Source organism: Haliotis rubra, unplaced genomic scaffold (assembly GCF_003918875.1).
Source record: "Haliotis rubra isolate DU_JTF1 unplaced genomic scaffold, ASM391887v1 Scf506, whole genome shotgun sequence".
NCBI lineage: Eukaryota > Metazoa > Mollusca > Gastropoda > Lepetellida > Haliotidae > Haliotis > Haliotis rubra.
Genome location: NW_025767198.1, coordinates 73,496 through 84,539, shown reverse-complemented (window position 1 = coordinate 84,539; position 11,044 = coordinate 73,496). Strand labels below are relative to the sequence as shown.

General features: G+C 43.8%; 1 protein-coding gene across 1 annotated transcript in view; it reads right to left on the bottom strand.

The window, feature by feature from the left end:
* The window catches only part of LOC124292037 (putative oxidoreductase GLYR1 homolog), an 89,560-nt gene that overhangs the window by 31,440 nt on the left and 47,076 nt on the right, over positions 1–11,044 (bottom strand).

Genomic DNA, 11,044 nt, shown 5'->3' with positions numbered 1-11,044 from the left:
GATAGCAAGAAATGGCCCACTCTTGTGAACCATGTATTGATTGGTGAGATCAATGGGCTCAGATTGATTTGGGTAGGCTGGTGTTGCCTTCCCTGCTGAGGACTAGGCAGAACTCCACACTAGAACATCACTGAGTGACACATACAATTATTGAAGAGGTAGCTGTATCAATTTCAATATTTACACTATTAATATATCATTTCTGAAATTTCAACACAAACTGAACATTATTAATATGATGTTACTCAAGGTGTAAAACTATGAACATTATTTATTTTGACAGGTGCATAATCTGTAGATCCTTATGGTGTAACAGATGAAGAATATGATTTGAATTTGGGGAACAATAACAATTACTTGAGCTGATTTGATTTGAAATTTTGCCAAATTTATCTTTCGCCACAATATGTTCTTCATACAAACAGACTTAACAGTGCCATACACACTATTCTTGTCAGTTTACAAAGAAATGTATACCCACAGATAATTGTACATGCTCATTAACAGATGCACTCGAGTGTTATCAGAGTTCAGCATATAGAACTGACTTAGGTTTCCATTATATTTTCAAGTTTGCTCTGAATGCCTCTAATTGGCCTTTTAATTAAACTTTGATTCCGGTTCAACAAACTGAAGTTGTATTTCTATTGGGTTACTCACGACTTTTTAGTACAATTTGATTGAATGTTATTTGTACTGTGAATACATTTATTGTTCTTTGCACTTAATAGACTTTGTTCACGTAATGCACAATTTAAACACACAACGTCTACTGATGTTATTGTTGTGGGTCTTCTTTTCCTTGCTTAGCTCTCCAACTCTCCATTTTGTGACAGTTCTAGAAGTGCTGATCTCATGAACATGTACGGCAGATGGCAGCTTCACTCCTACCAGGGTATATGGTTCACAGTGCAACATCCACCAGTAACTGACTAAAGCTACTCCGTTTTACCAAAACATTCTTCTTGAATTTAGGCAAATACATGTGTAGAAAAGTATGAATCTGTCACTTTACTTTTTCTTGAGTGTGTAATGGTGTGTTGATTTCATATTGTCCTTCAACAGATTGTACCTGATGTTTTAGGAACTTTTTAACCCAGACATAAGATCACAAGCAGGATTTGACTGATGGCCATTATCCACATCAGGCCCTGATTTCTTGTAACAAACTGAAGACTGAGATTTTATTCACATTTGAGAAAACGCAGCAGAATGTTTTTCATGAAATGAACTGAAATCAACATTACACTTAGTAGATAACATAAGTTTGGTAATTGGTTTCTTAAGCTGCTTTTTGTTATTAGAAACACAACTGAGATAGAACTCATCTGTTTCAAATTTTCAAACTTTGAAATTTGAGTAAAAACTGTTTGTTTCAAGAAATCAGAGCTTGTATCCACTGACAGACAATGCATGCCTGGAAACACAGTTTCATGTTAGATATCTACAACCACTCAAAGTTGAGTTCGTTTTATCTTGTGTAAACTTCCTGACACGAAAGGCTCACTGTAAAATACACTGAATGAACAGTTTATTATTCCTGTTAATTTCTCCACATGACACTACACTGTCACTGGATAAGGTTAGTTATGTCTCGTCCAACAGGGACTTATTTACTGATTAGAATAGAGATGTTTGAATGTGTCATTTTATTCCAATGTTACAGAGATGTTATGTTACAGATATTAGTAAATATCACAAAATAGAATTTAGAGTTTTGTTTTCTATGAAATTGAACACTCAGCTGAGCTGGGTGTGGAATGTGCATATACAACACCCTGGTCTGAACGTGTGCATGTAGAACACACACGTCTCAGCTGGGTGTGAAATGTCTGTACACAACACCCTGGTCTGAATTGTGCATGTAGAACACACACGTCTCAGCTGGGTGTGAAATGTCTGTATACAACACCCTGGTCTGAACGTGTGCATGTAGAACACACACGTCTCAGCTGGGTGTGAAATGTCTGTAATACAAACACCCTGGTCTGAACGTGTGCATGTAGAACACACACGTCTCAGCTGGGTGTGAAATGTCTGTATACAACACCCTGGTCTGAACTTGTGCATGTAGAACACACACGTCTCAGCTGGGTGTGAAATGTCTGTACACAACACCCTGGTCTGAACGTGTGCATGTAGAACACACACGTCTCAGCTGGGTGTGAAATGTCTGTACACAACACCCTGGTCTGAACGTGTGCATGTAGAACACACACGTCTCAGCTGGGTGTGAAATGTCTGTATACAACACCCTGGTCTGAACTTGTGCATGTAGAACACACACGTCTCAGCTGGGTGTGAAATGTCTGTACACAACACCCTGGTCTGAACATGCATGTAGAACACACACGCCTCAGCTGGGTGTGAAATGTCTGAAACACCCTAAAACACACACCTGGTGGGTGTGAAATGTCCAGTGTGACAAAGAACACACACGCCTCAGCTGGGTGTGAAATGTCGTACACAACACCCTGGTCTGAACGCAGTGCATGTAGAACACACACGCCTCAGCTGGGTGAGAATGTCTGTATACAACACTCCTGGTCTGAACGCGGTGCATGTAGAACACACACGCCTCAGCTGGGTGAAAATGACTGTACACAACACCAGAACACAGTGGGCAGAACACACACGTGAGAATGTCCAATCTGACATAAACACACCCTGGAGCTGGGTGAGAATGTCCAGTGCTTGGAAAGAACACACTGGTCTGATCTGGGTGAGAATGTCCAGTTGACAGAACACTCTGGGAGCTGGGTGAGAAATGTCCAGTGTAACCCAGAACACAGTGGGCAGAACTGGGTGAGAATGTCCAATGTGACAGAGAACACACCGGGTTGGGTTGGGTGAGAATGGTCAGTGCAACCCAAAACAAGCTAGGCCAGCTTGGCCAAGCTTGGTGAGAATGTCCAGCTTGACAGAAGGCACTCGGAAGAGCTGGGTGAGAATGTCCAGGGCAACCCAGAACATACTGGGCAGAGCTGAGTGAGAATGTCCAGTACAACCCGGAACACACTGGGCAGAGTTGAGTGAGAATGTCCAGTACAACCCGGAACACACTGGGCAGAGTTGAGCAAGAATGTCCTGTGCAACACAATATGTGCAATGGGAATGACATCCATGACATTGCATGACAATATAAACCGCAGTCACAGCCTTCAGGGCTGCCTTTTCAAAATTACCCTGATCAAAACTGGGAACAGGTTGAACCCATGTCATTCTGTACCAGTCATCAGTGGTCAGAAGAACAATTTGGCAGGGGTGAAATGGTATACCGCAGTATTAGTAGTACCGCAGTAATGCACTAAAAAAATACGGTAAGTTTGGTTTTCGTAATGTCGTTTTGTTAACATTTTCATATCTTTTCTAAAATGTCTAGAAATCGAATCATTTTGTCAAAATCTATGCATTTCTTTGCCAGATGTCAATTTTCTGCATTATGATCACATCTCTTACCGTACCGTGGTAAGAGTGTACCATTTCACCCCTACAATTTGGACATTGTAATGTTGTATGACGGAAGACAGTACAGTACACATTGAGGGTGATCAGCGTGGTTCGGTATGTCTGTCTGTTGTTCTATGATGGCATCTGCACATCCCCTGCCTTTCAACACACTTTCCTCTCAGATTGTCACCAGGGGACACAACTCCATCACCGGTGCAGTCACCTGAGAGGCTAGACAACACCTTCTGAGGAACGTACAGGAAAAATATCCATGAAAGAGTTGGAGCCGGTAATGGATTTCAAAATCGAACACTAATATCAGATTATGCACCTTATTTTCCTGACAAGAAAAGCTGAAACCATGCAACTCAATCACATGAAGTCCAAACAGAAACCATACATTACAACCTATGGGCTAATTCCACCCTGTACACCCAGCTGTCAATGGGTACCTCATTAGGATGAGAAAGCCACAATAACTCGGTGCGGTGCGCCTAGTGGCTGGAAGAGTTACATACTGCCCAGGGATATGAGATTGGTAATACGATGTGCCGTTGAGATTGACATCCAATGATCGAGGGAAAAAATACCAGCGCCTTGAGCATGCACTAGTTGCGTGGACATGTGCGCACATGTGATACATGTGGTCTCACCATAGGCAAGTGAGTTTGTTCAATTGCCTCTGTTCACCCAGCAGAAAATGGGTACCCGGTTGGATAAAGTCATGTGACTATATCCTTCTAGCGCCTAACAGGCAGCTTGGGTTATCCAGGGTAATAAGAATCAGATTCTGATTAAGCGTGGCGAGCAATCACTTATAGAAGATGATTTCTTCTTATCATTATGTTTTACAGATTAAAGATAGTATGCAGCAGAGAGGGTTCGGGTGATCCTGGCACAGTCAGGCTGGTAAGGCTCATCATCAGCTCAGGGCCCTTGCCCCCTCGACATGCAGCCCAGACAGCGAATGGGACTTCTCCCAGGAAACGCTGCCTAGTCGAACCCACCAAGAACTTTCCGGAGAATATGAAGGCTCCCCAACACTGCAGCCTTCTGCATTACCCAGAGTGTCAGAAGGGCTGTACTCCCGGTGGAGAACCCGGGCACTCTCCTGATCTGCGCCAAGAGATCAGGAGGTACCAAACCAAGGGCACCGAGAACAATGGGAAGCCTGGCAACAGTGTGTACTTGGGATGCAAGCGAGACATTTCAAAGGCGAGGTCCGCATATTTATCATGCTTTTCCTGAATCTTGCCAATCACATTGGTGTCAAAAGGGACAGAAAATTCAATGATATAAATTATTATTATATAAATATCCTATAAATAATAATTCAAGATGGGCATATGTTCACACAGCTATTTGGGGATTAAATATACTTGACATGTCCTCTTTAGTAAAATCGTCAATAATAATTCACTTAACTCCATTAATGGACATCACTAATGTCCCTATAGTTTGAGTAGGTTAGAACCTTTGTCTTGTATGGAGCGTGTAGAACTACACAAACAAGTATCCCCACTCTAACCTTGGGTGGAAACCCAGTCCTGGAGTGGTCACATGTCTGTTTCACACCCCAGTCCAAGCCCCACCAGGGACTGATTTCGGGCAGGCAAAATATTGCTAGCTCAAGTAATTTCATTTGTCAGGTTGCATACAGTGCAGGTAACATTTTCCACCACGAGTGTAAAGTAGCAGTTATATTAGTATACGATAACTTGGGAAAAGACAAATTATGAAGGAAAACATCAGTCGAAAGGCATTATCTGTCAAAACATTCCTCCTGACATGCAGTATGGTGAGCAGTACTGAAGATAGTTGGCCATGAATGTTCCTCTCAGTCTACTGGTAAGGCATCGTCTGCTGTCAGACTGTATTGTCAGCAGATGATAGTTGGCCATGAATGTTCCTCTCAGTCTACTGGTAAGGCACCGTCTGCTGTCAGACTGTATTGTCAGCAGATGATAGTTGGCCATGAATGTTCCTCTCAGTCTACTGGTAAGGCATCGTCTGCTGTCAGACTGTATTGTCAGCAGATGATAGTTGGCCATGAATGTTCCTCTCAGTCTACTGGTAAGGCATCATCTGCTGTCAGACTGTATTGTCAGCAGATGATAGTTGGCCATGAATGTTCCTCTCAGTCTACTGGTAAGGCATCGTCTGCTGTCAGACTGTATTGTCAGCAGATGATAGTTGGCCATGAATGTTCCTCTCAGTCTACTGGTAAGGCATCGTCTGCTGTCAGACTGTATTGTCAGCAGATGATAGTTGGCCATGAATGTTCCTCTCAGTCTACTGGTAAGGCATCGTCTGCTGTCAGACTGTATTGTCAGCAGATGATAGTTGGCCATGAATGTTCCTCTCAGTCTACTGGTAAGGCATCGTCTGCTGTCAGACTGTATTGTCAGCAGATGATAGTTGGCCATGAATGTTCCTCTCAGTCTACTGGTAAGGCATCGCCGTCTGCTGTCAGACTGTATTGTCAGCAGATGATAGTTGGCCATGAATGTTCCTCTCAGTCTACTGGTAAGGCATCGTCTGCTGTCAGACTGTATTGTCAGCAGATGATAGTTGGCCATGAATGTTCCTCTCAGTCTACTGGTAAGGCATCATCTGCTGTCAGACTGTATTGTCAGCAGATGATAGTTGGCCATGAATGTTCCTCTCAGTCTACTGGTAAGGCATCATCTGCTGTCAGACTGTATTGTCAGCAGATGATAGTTGGCCATGAATGTTCCTCTCAGTCTACTGGTAAGGCATCGCCTGCTGTCAGACTGTATTGTCAGCAGATGATAGTTGGCCATGAATGTTCCTCTCAGTCTACTGGTAAGGCATCATCTGCTGTCAGACTGTATTGTCAGCAGATGATAGTTGGCCATGAATGTTCCTCTCAGTCTACTGGTAAGGCATCATCTGCTGTCAGACTGTATTGTCAGCAGATGATAGTTGGCCATGAATGTTCCTCTCAGTCTACTGGTAAGGCATCGTCTGCTGTCAGACTGTATTGTCAGCAGATGATAGTTGGCCATGAATGTTCCTCTCAGTCTACTGGTAAGGCATCATCTGCTGTCAGACTGTATTGTCAGCAGATGATAGTTGGCCATGAATGTTCCTCTCAGTCTACTGGTAAGGCATCGCCTCTGCTGTCAGACTGTATTGTCAGCAGATGATAGTTGGCCATGAATGTTCCTCTCAGTCTACTGGTAAGGCATCATCTGCTGTCAGACTGTATTGTCAGCAGATGATAGTTGGCCATGAATGTTCCTCTCAGTCTACTGGTAAGGCATCGTCTGCTGTCAGACTGTATTGTCAGCAGATGATAGTTGGCCATGAATGTTCCTCTCAGTCTACTGGTAAGGCATCATCTGCTGTCAGACTGTATTGTCAGCAGATGATAGTTGGCCATGAATGTTCCTCTCAGTCTACTGGTAAGGCATCATCTGCTGTCAGACTGTATTGTCAGCAGATGATAGTTGGCCATGAATGTTCCTCTCAGTCTACTGGTAAGGCATCGCCTGCTGTCAGACTGTATTGTCAGCAGATGATAGTTGGCCATGAATGTTCCTCTCTCAGTCTACTGGTAAGGCATCATCTGCTGTCAGACTGTATTGTCAGCAGATGATAGTTGGCCATGAATGTTCCTCTCAGTCTACTGGTAAGGCATCATCTGCTGTCAGACTGTATTGTCAGCAGATGATAGTTGGCCATGAATGTTCCTCTCAGTCTACTGGTAAGGCATCATCTGCTGTCAGACTGTATTGTCAGCAGATGATAGTTGGCCATGAATGTTCCTCTCAGTCTACTGGTAAAGGCATCATCTGCTGTCAGACTGTATTGTCAGCAGATGATAGTTGGCCATGAATGTTCCTCTCAGTCTACTGGTAAGGCATCATCTGCTGTCAGACTGTATTGTCAGCAGATGATAGTTGGCCATGAATGTTCCTCTCAGTCTACTGGTAAGGCATCATCTGCTGTCAGACTGTATTGTCAGCAGATGATAGTTGGCCATGAATGTTCCTCTCAGTCTACTGGTAAGGCATCATCTGCTGTCAGACTGTATTGTCAGCAGATGATAGTTGGCCATGAATGTTCCTCTCAGTCTACTGGTAAGGCATCATCTGCTGTCAGACTGTATTGTCAGCAGATGATAGTTGGCCATGAATGTTCCTCTCAGTCTACTGGTAAGGCATCATCTGCTGTCAGACTGTATTGTCAGCAGATGATAGTTGGCCATGAATGTTCCTCTCAGTCTACTGGTAAGGCATCATCTGCTGTCAGACTGTATTGTCAGCAGATGATAGTTGGCCATGAATGTTCCTCTCAGTCTACTGGTAAGGCATCGTCTGCTGTCAGACTGTATTGTCAGCAGATGATAGTTGGCCATGAATGTTCCTCTCAGTCTACTGGTAAGGCATCATCTGCTGTCAGACTGTATTGTCAGCAGATGATAGTTGGCCATGAATGTTCCTCTCAGTCTACTGGTAAGGCATCATCTGCTGTCAGACTGTATTGTCAGCAGATGATAGTTGGCCATGAATGTTCCTCTCAGTCTACTGGTAAGGCATCATCTGCTGTCAGACTGTATTGTCAGCAGATGATAGTTGGCCATGAATGTTCCTCTCAGTCTACTGGTAAGGCATCATCTGCTGTCAGACTGTATTGTCAGCAGATGATAGTTGGCCATGAATGTTCCTCTCAGTCTACTGGTAAGGCATCATCTGCTGTCAGACTGTATTGTCAGCAGATGATAGTTGGCCATGAATGTTCCTCTCAGTCTACTGGTAAGGCATCATCTGCTGTCAGACTGTATTGTCAGCAGATGATAGTTGGCCATGAATGTTCCTCTCAGTCTACTGGTAAGGCATCATCTGCTGTCAGACTGTATTGTCAGCAGATGATAGTTGGCCATGAATGTTCCTCTCAGTCTACTGGTAAGGCATCATCTGCTGTCAGACTGTATTGTCAGCAGATGATAGTTGGCCATGAATGTTCCTCTCAGTCTACTGGTAAGGCATCATCTGCTGTCAGACTGTATTGTCAGCAGATGATAGTTGGCCATGAATGTTCCTCTCAGTCTACTGGTAAGGCATCATCTGCTGTCAGACTGTATTGTCAGCAGATGATAGTTGGCCATGAATGTTCCTCTCAGTCTACTGGTAAGGCATCATCTGCTGTCAGACTGTATTGTCAGCAGATGATAGTTGGCCATGAATGTTCCTCTCAGTCTACTGGTAAGGCATCATCTGCTGTCAGACTGTATTGTCAGCAGATGATAGTTGGCCATGAATGTTCCTCTCAGTCTACTGGTAAGGCATCATCTGCTGTCAGACTGTATTGTCAGCAGATGATAGTTGGCCATGAATGTTCCTCTCAGTCTACTGGTAAGGCATCATCTGCTGTCAGACTGTATTGTCAGCAGATGATAGTTGGCCATGAATGTTCCTCTCAGTCTACTGGTAAGGCATCATCTGCTGTCAGACTGTATTGTCAGCAGATGATAGTTGGCCATGAATGTTCCTCTCAGTCTACTGGTAAGGCATCATCTGCTGTCAGACTGTATTGTCAGCAGATCATAGTTGGCCATGAATGTTCCTCTCAGTCTACTGGTAAGGCATCATCTGCTGTCAGACTGTATTGTCAGCAGATGATAGTTGGCCATGAATGTTCCTCTCAGTCTACTGGTAAGGCATCATCTGAATGCTGTCAGACTGTAGACTTGTCAGCAGATGATAGTTGGCCATGAATGTTCCTCTCAGTCTACTGGTAAGGCATCATCTGCTGTCAGACTGTATTGTCAGCAGATGATAGTTGGCCATGAATGTTCCTCTCAGTCTACTGGTAAGGCATCATCTGCTGTCAGACTGTATTGTCAGCAGATGATAGTTGGCCATGAATGTTCCTCTCAGTCTACTGGTAAGGCATCATCTGCTGTCAGACTGTATTGTCAGCAGATGATAGTTGGCCATGAATGTTCCTCTCAGTCTACTGGTAAGGCATCGCCTGCTGTCAGACTGTATTGTCAGCAGATGATAGTTGGCCATGAATGTTCCTCTCAGTCTACTGGTAAGGCATCGCCTGCTGTCAGACTGTATTGTCAGCAGATGATAGTTGGCCATGAATGTTCCTCTCAGTCTACTGGTAAGGCATCATCTGCTGTCAGACTGTATTGTCAGCAGATGATAGTTGGCCATGAATGTTCCTCTCAGTCTACTGGTAAGGCATCATCTGCTGTCAGACTGTATTGTCAGCAGATGATAGTTGGCCATGAATGTTCCTCTCAGTCTACTGGTAAGGCATCGCCTGCTGTCAGACTGTATTGTCAGCAGATGATAGTTGGCCATGAATGTTCCTCTCAGTCTACTGGTAAGGCATCGCCTGCTGTCAGACTGTATTGTCAGCAGATGATAGTTGGCCATGTTCCTCTCAGTCTATGGTTCTGCTGTCTCTGTATTGTCAGCAGATGATAGTTGGTGAATGTTCCTCTCAGTCTGCTGTCAGACTGTATTGTCAGCAGATGATAGTTGGCCATGAATGTTCCTCTCAGTCTACTGGTAAGGCATCATCTGCTGTCAGACTGTATTGTCAGCAGATGATAGTTGGCCATGAATGTTCCTCTCAGTCTACTGGTAAGGCATCATCTGCTGTCAGACTGTATTGTCAGCAGATGATAGTTGGCCATGAATGTTCCTCTCAGTCTACTGGTAAGGCATCGCTGCTGTCAGACTGTATTGTCAGCAGATGATAGTTGGCCATGAATGTTCCTCTCAGTCTACTGGTAAGGCATCGCCTGCTGTCAGACTGTATTGTCAGCAGATGATAGTTGGCCATGAATGTTCCTCTCAGTCTACTGGTAAGGCATCATCTGCTGTCAGACTGTATTGTCAGCAGATGATAGTTGGCCATGAATGTTCCTCTCAGTCTACTGGTAAGGCATCATCTGCTGTCAGACTGTATTGTCAGCAGATGATAGTTGGCCATGAATGTTCCTCTCAGTCTACTGGTAAGGCATCATCTGCTGTCAGACTGTATTGTCAGCAGATGATAGTTGGCCATGAATGTTCCTCTCAGTCTACTGGTAAGGCATCATCTGCTGTCAGACTGTATTGTCAGCAGATCATAGTTGGCCATGTATGTTCCTCTCAGTCTACTGGTAAGGCATCATCTGCTGTCAGACTGTATTGTCAGCAGATCATTGTCCTCTCCAGTTATGAAGGCATCATCTGCTGTCATGGAATGTTCCTCTCAGTCTACTCGGTAAGGCATCATCTGCTGTGAGTGACAGCAGTAAGATTGTGGAAAATGGAATCGTTCACTGTCCATATGGTGGAGGTATGGGCCAGCAATGGTCAGGGCTCTGTAGTAATACACCATAGTGTTGGGAATTGGTTAAAATCTCATATTTGATGATTGGTTCATTACAACCAATCAATCATCGATAATAATTGGCTAGCATCAATTATCAAATTTTCCTTGTTGTGCTTGTTAATGCCCAAAAAATAAAAACAACAAATGTAGTTCTTTCAGTTTTTTGCTCAAAATGCATTTGCAAATTTCACATCTTAAAAGGATGACAAGTATATTAGGAACATAAATT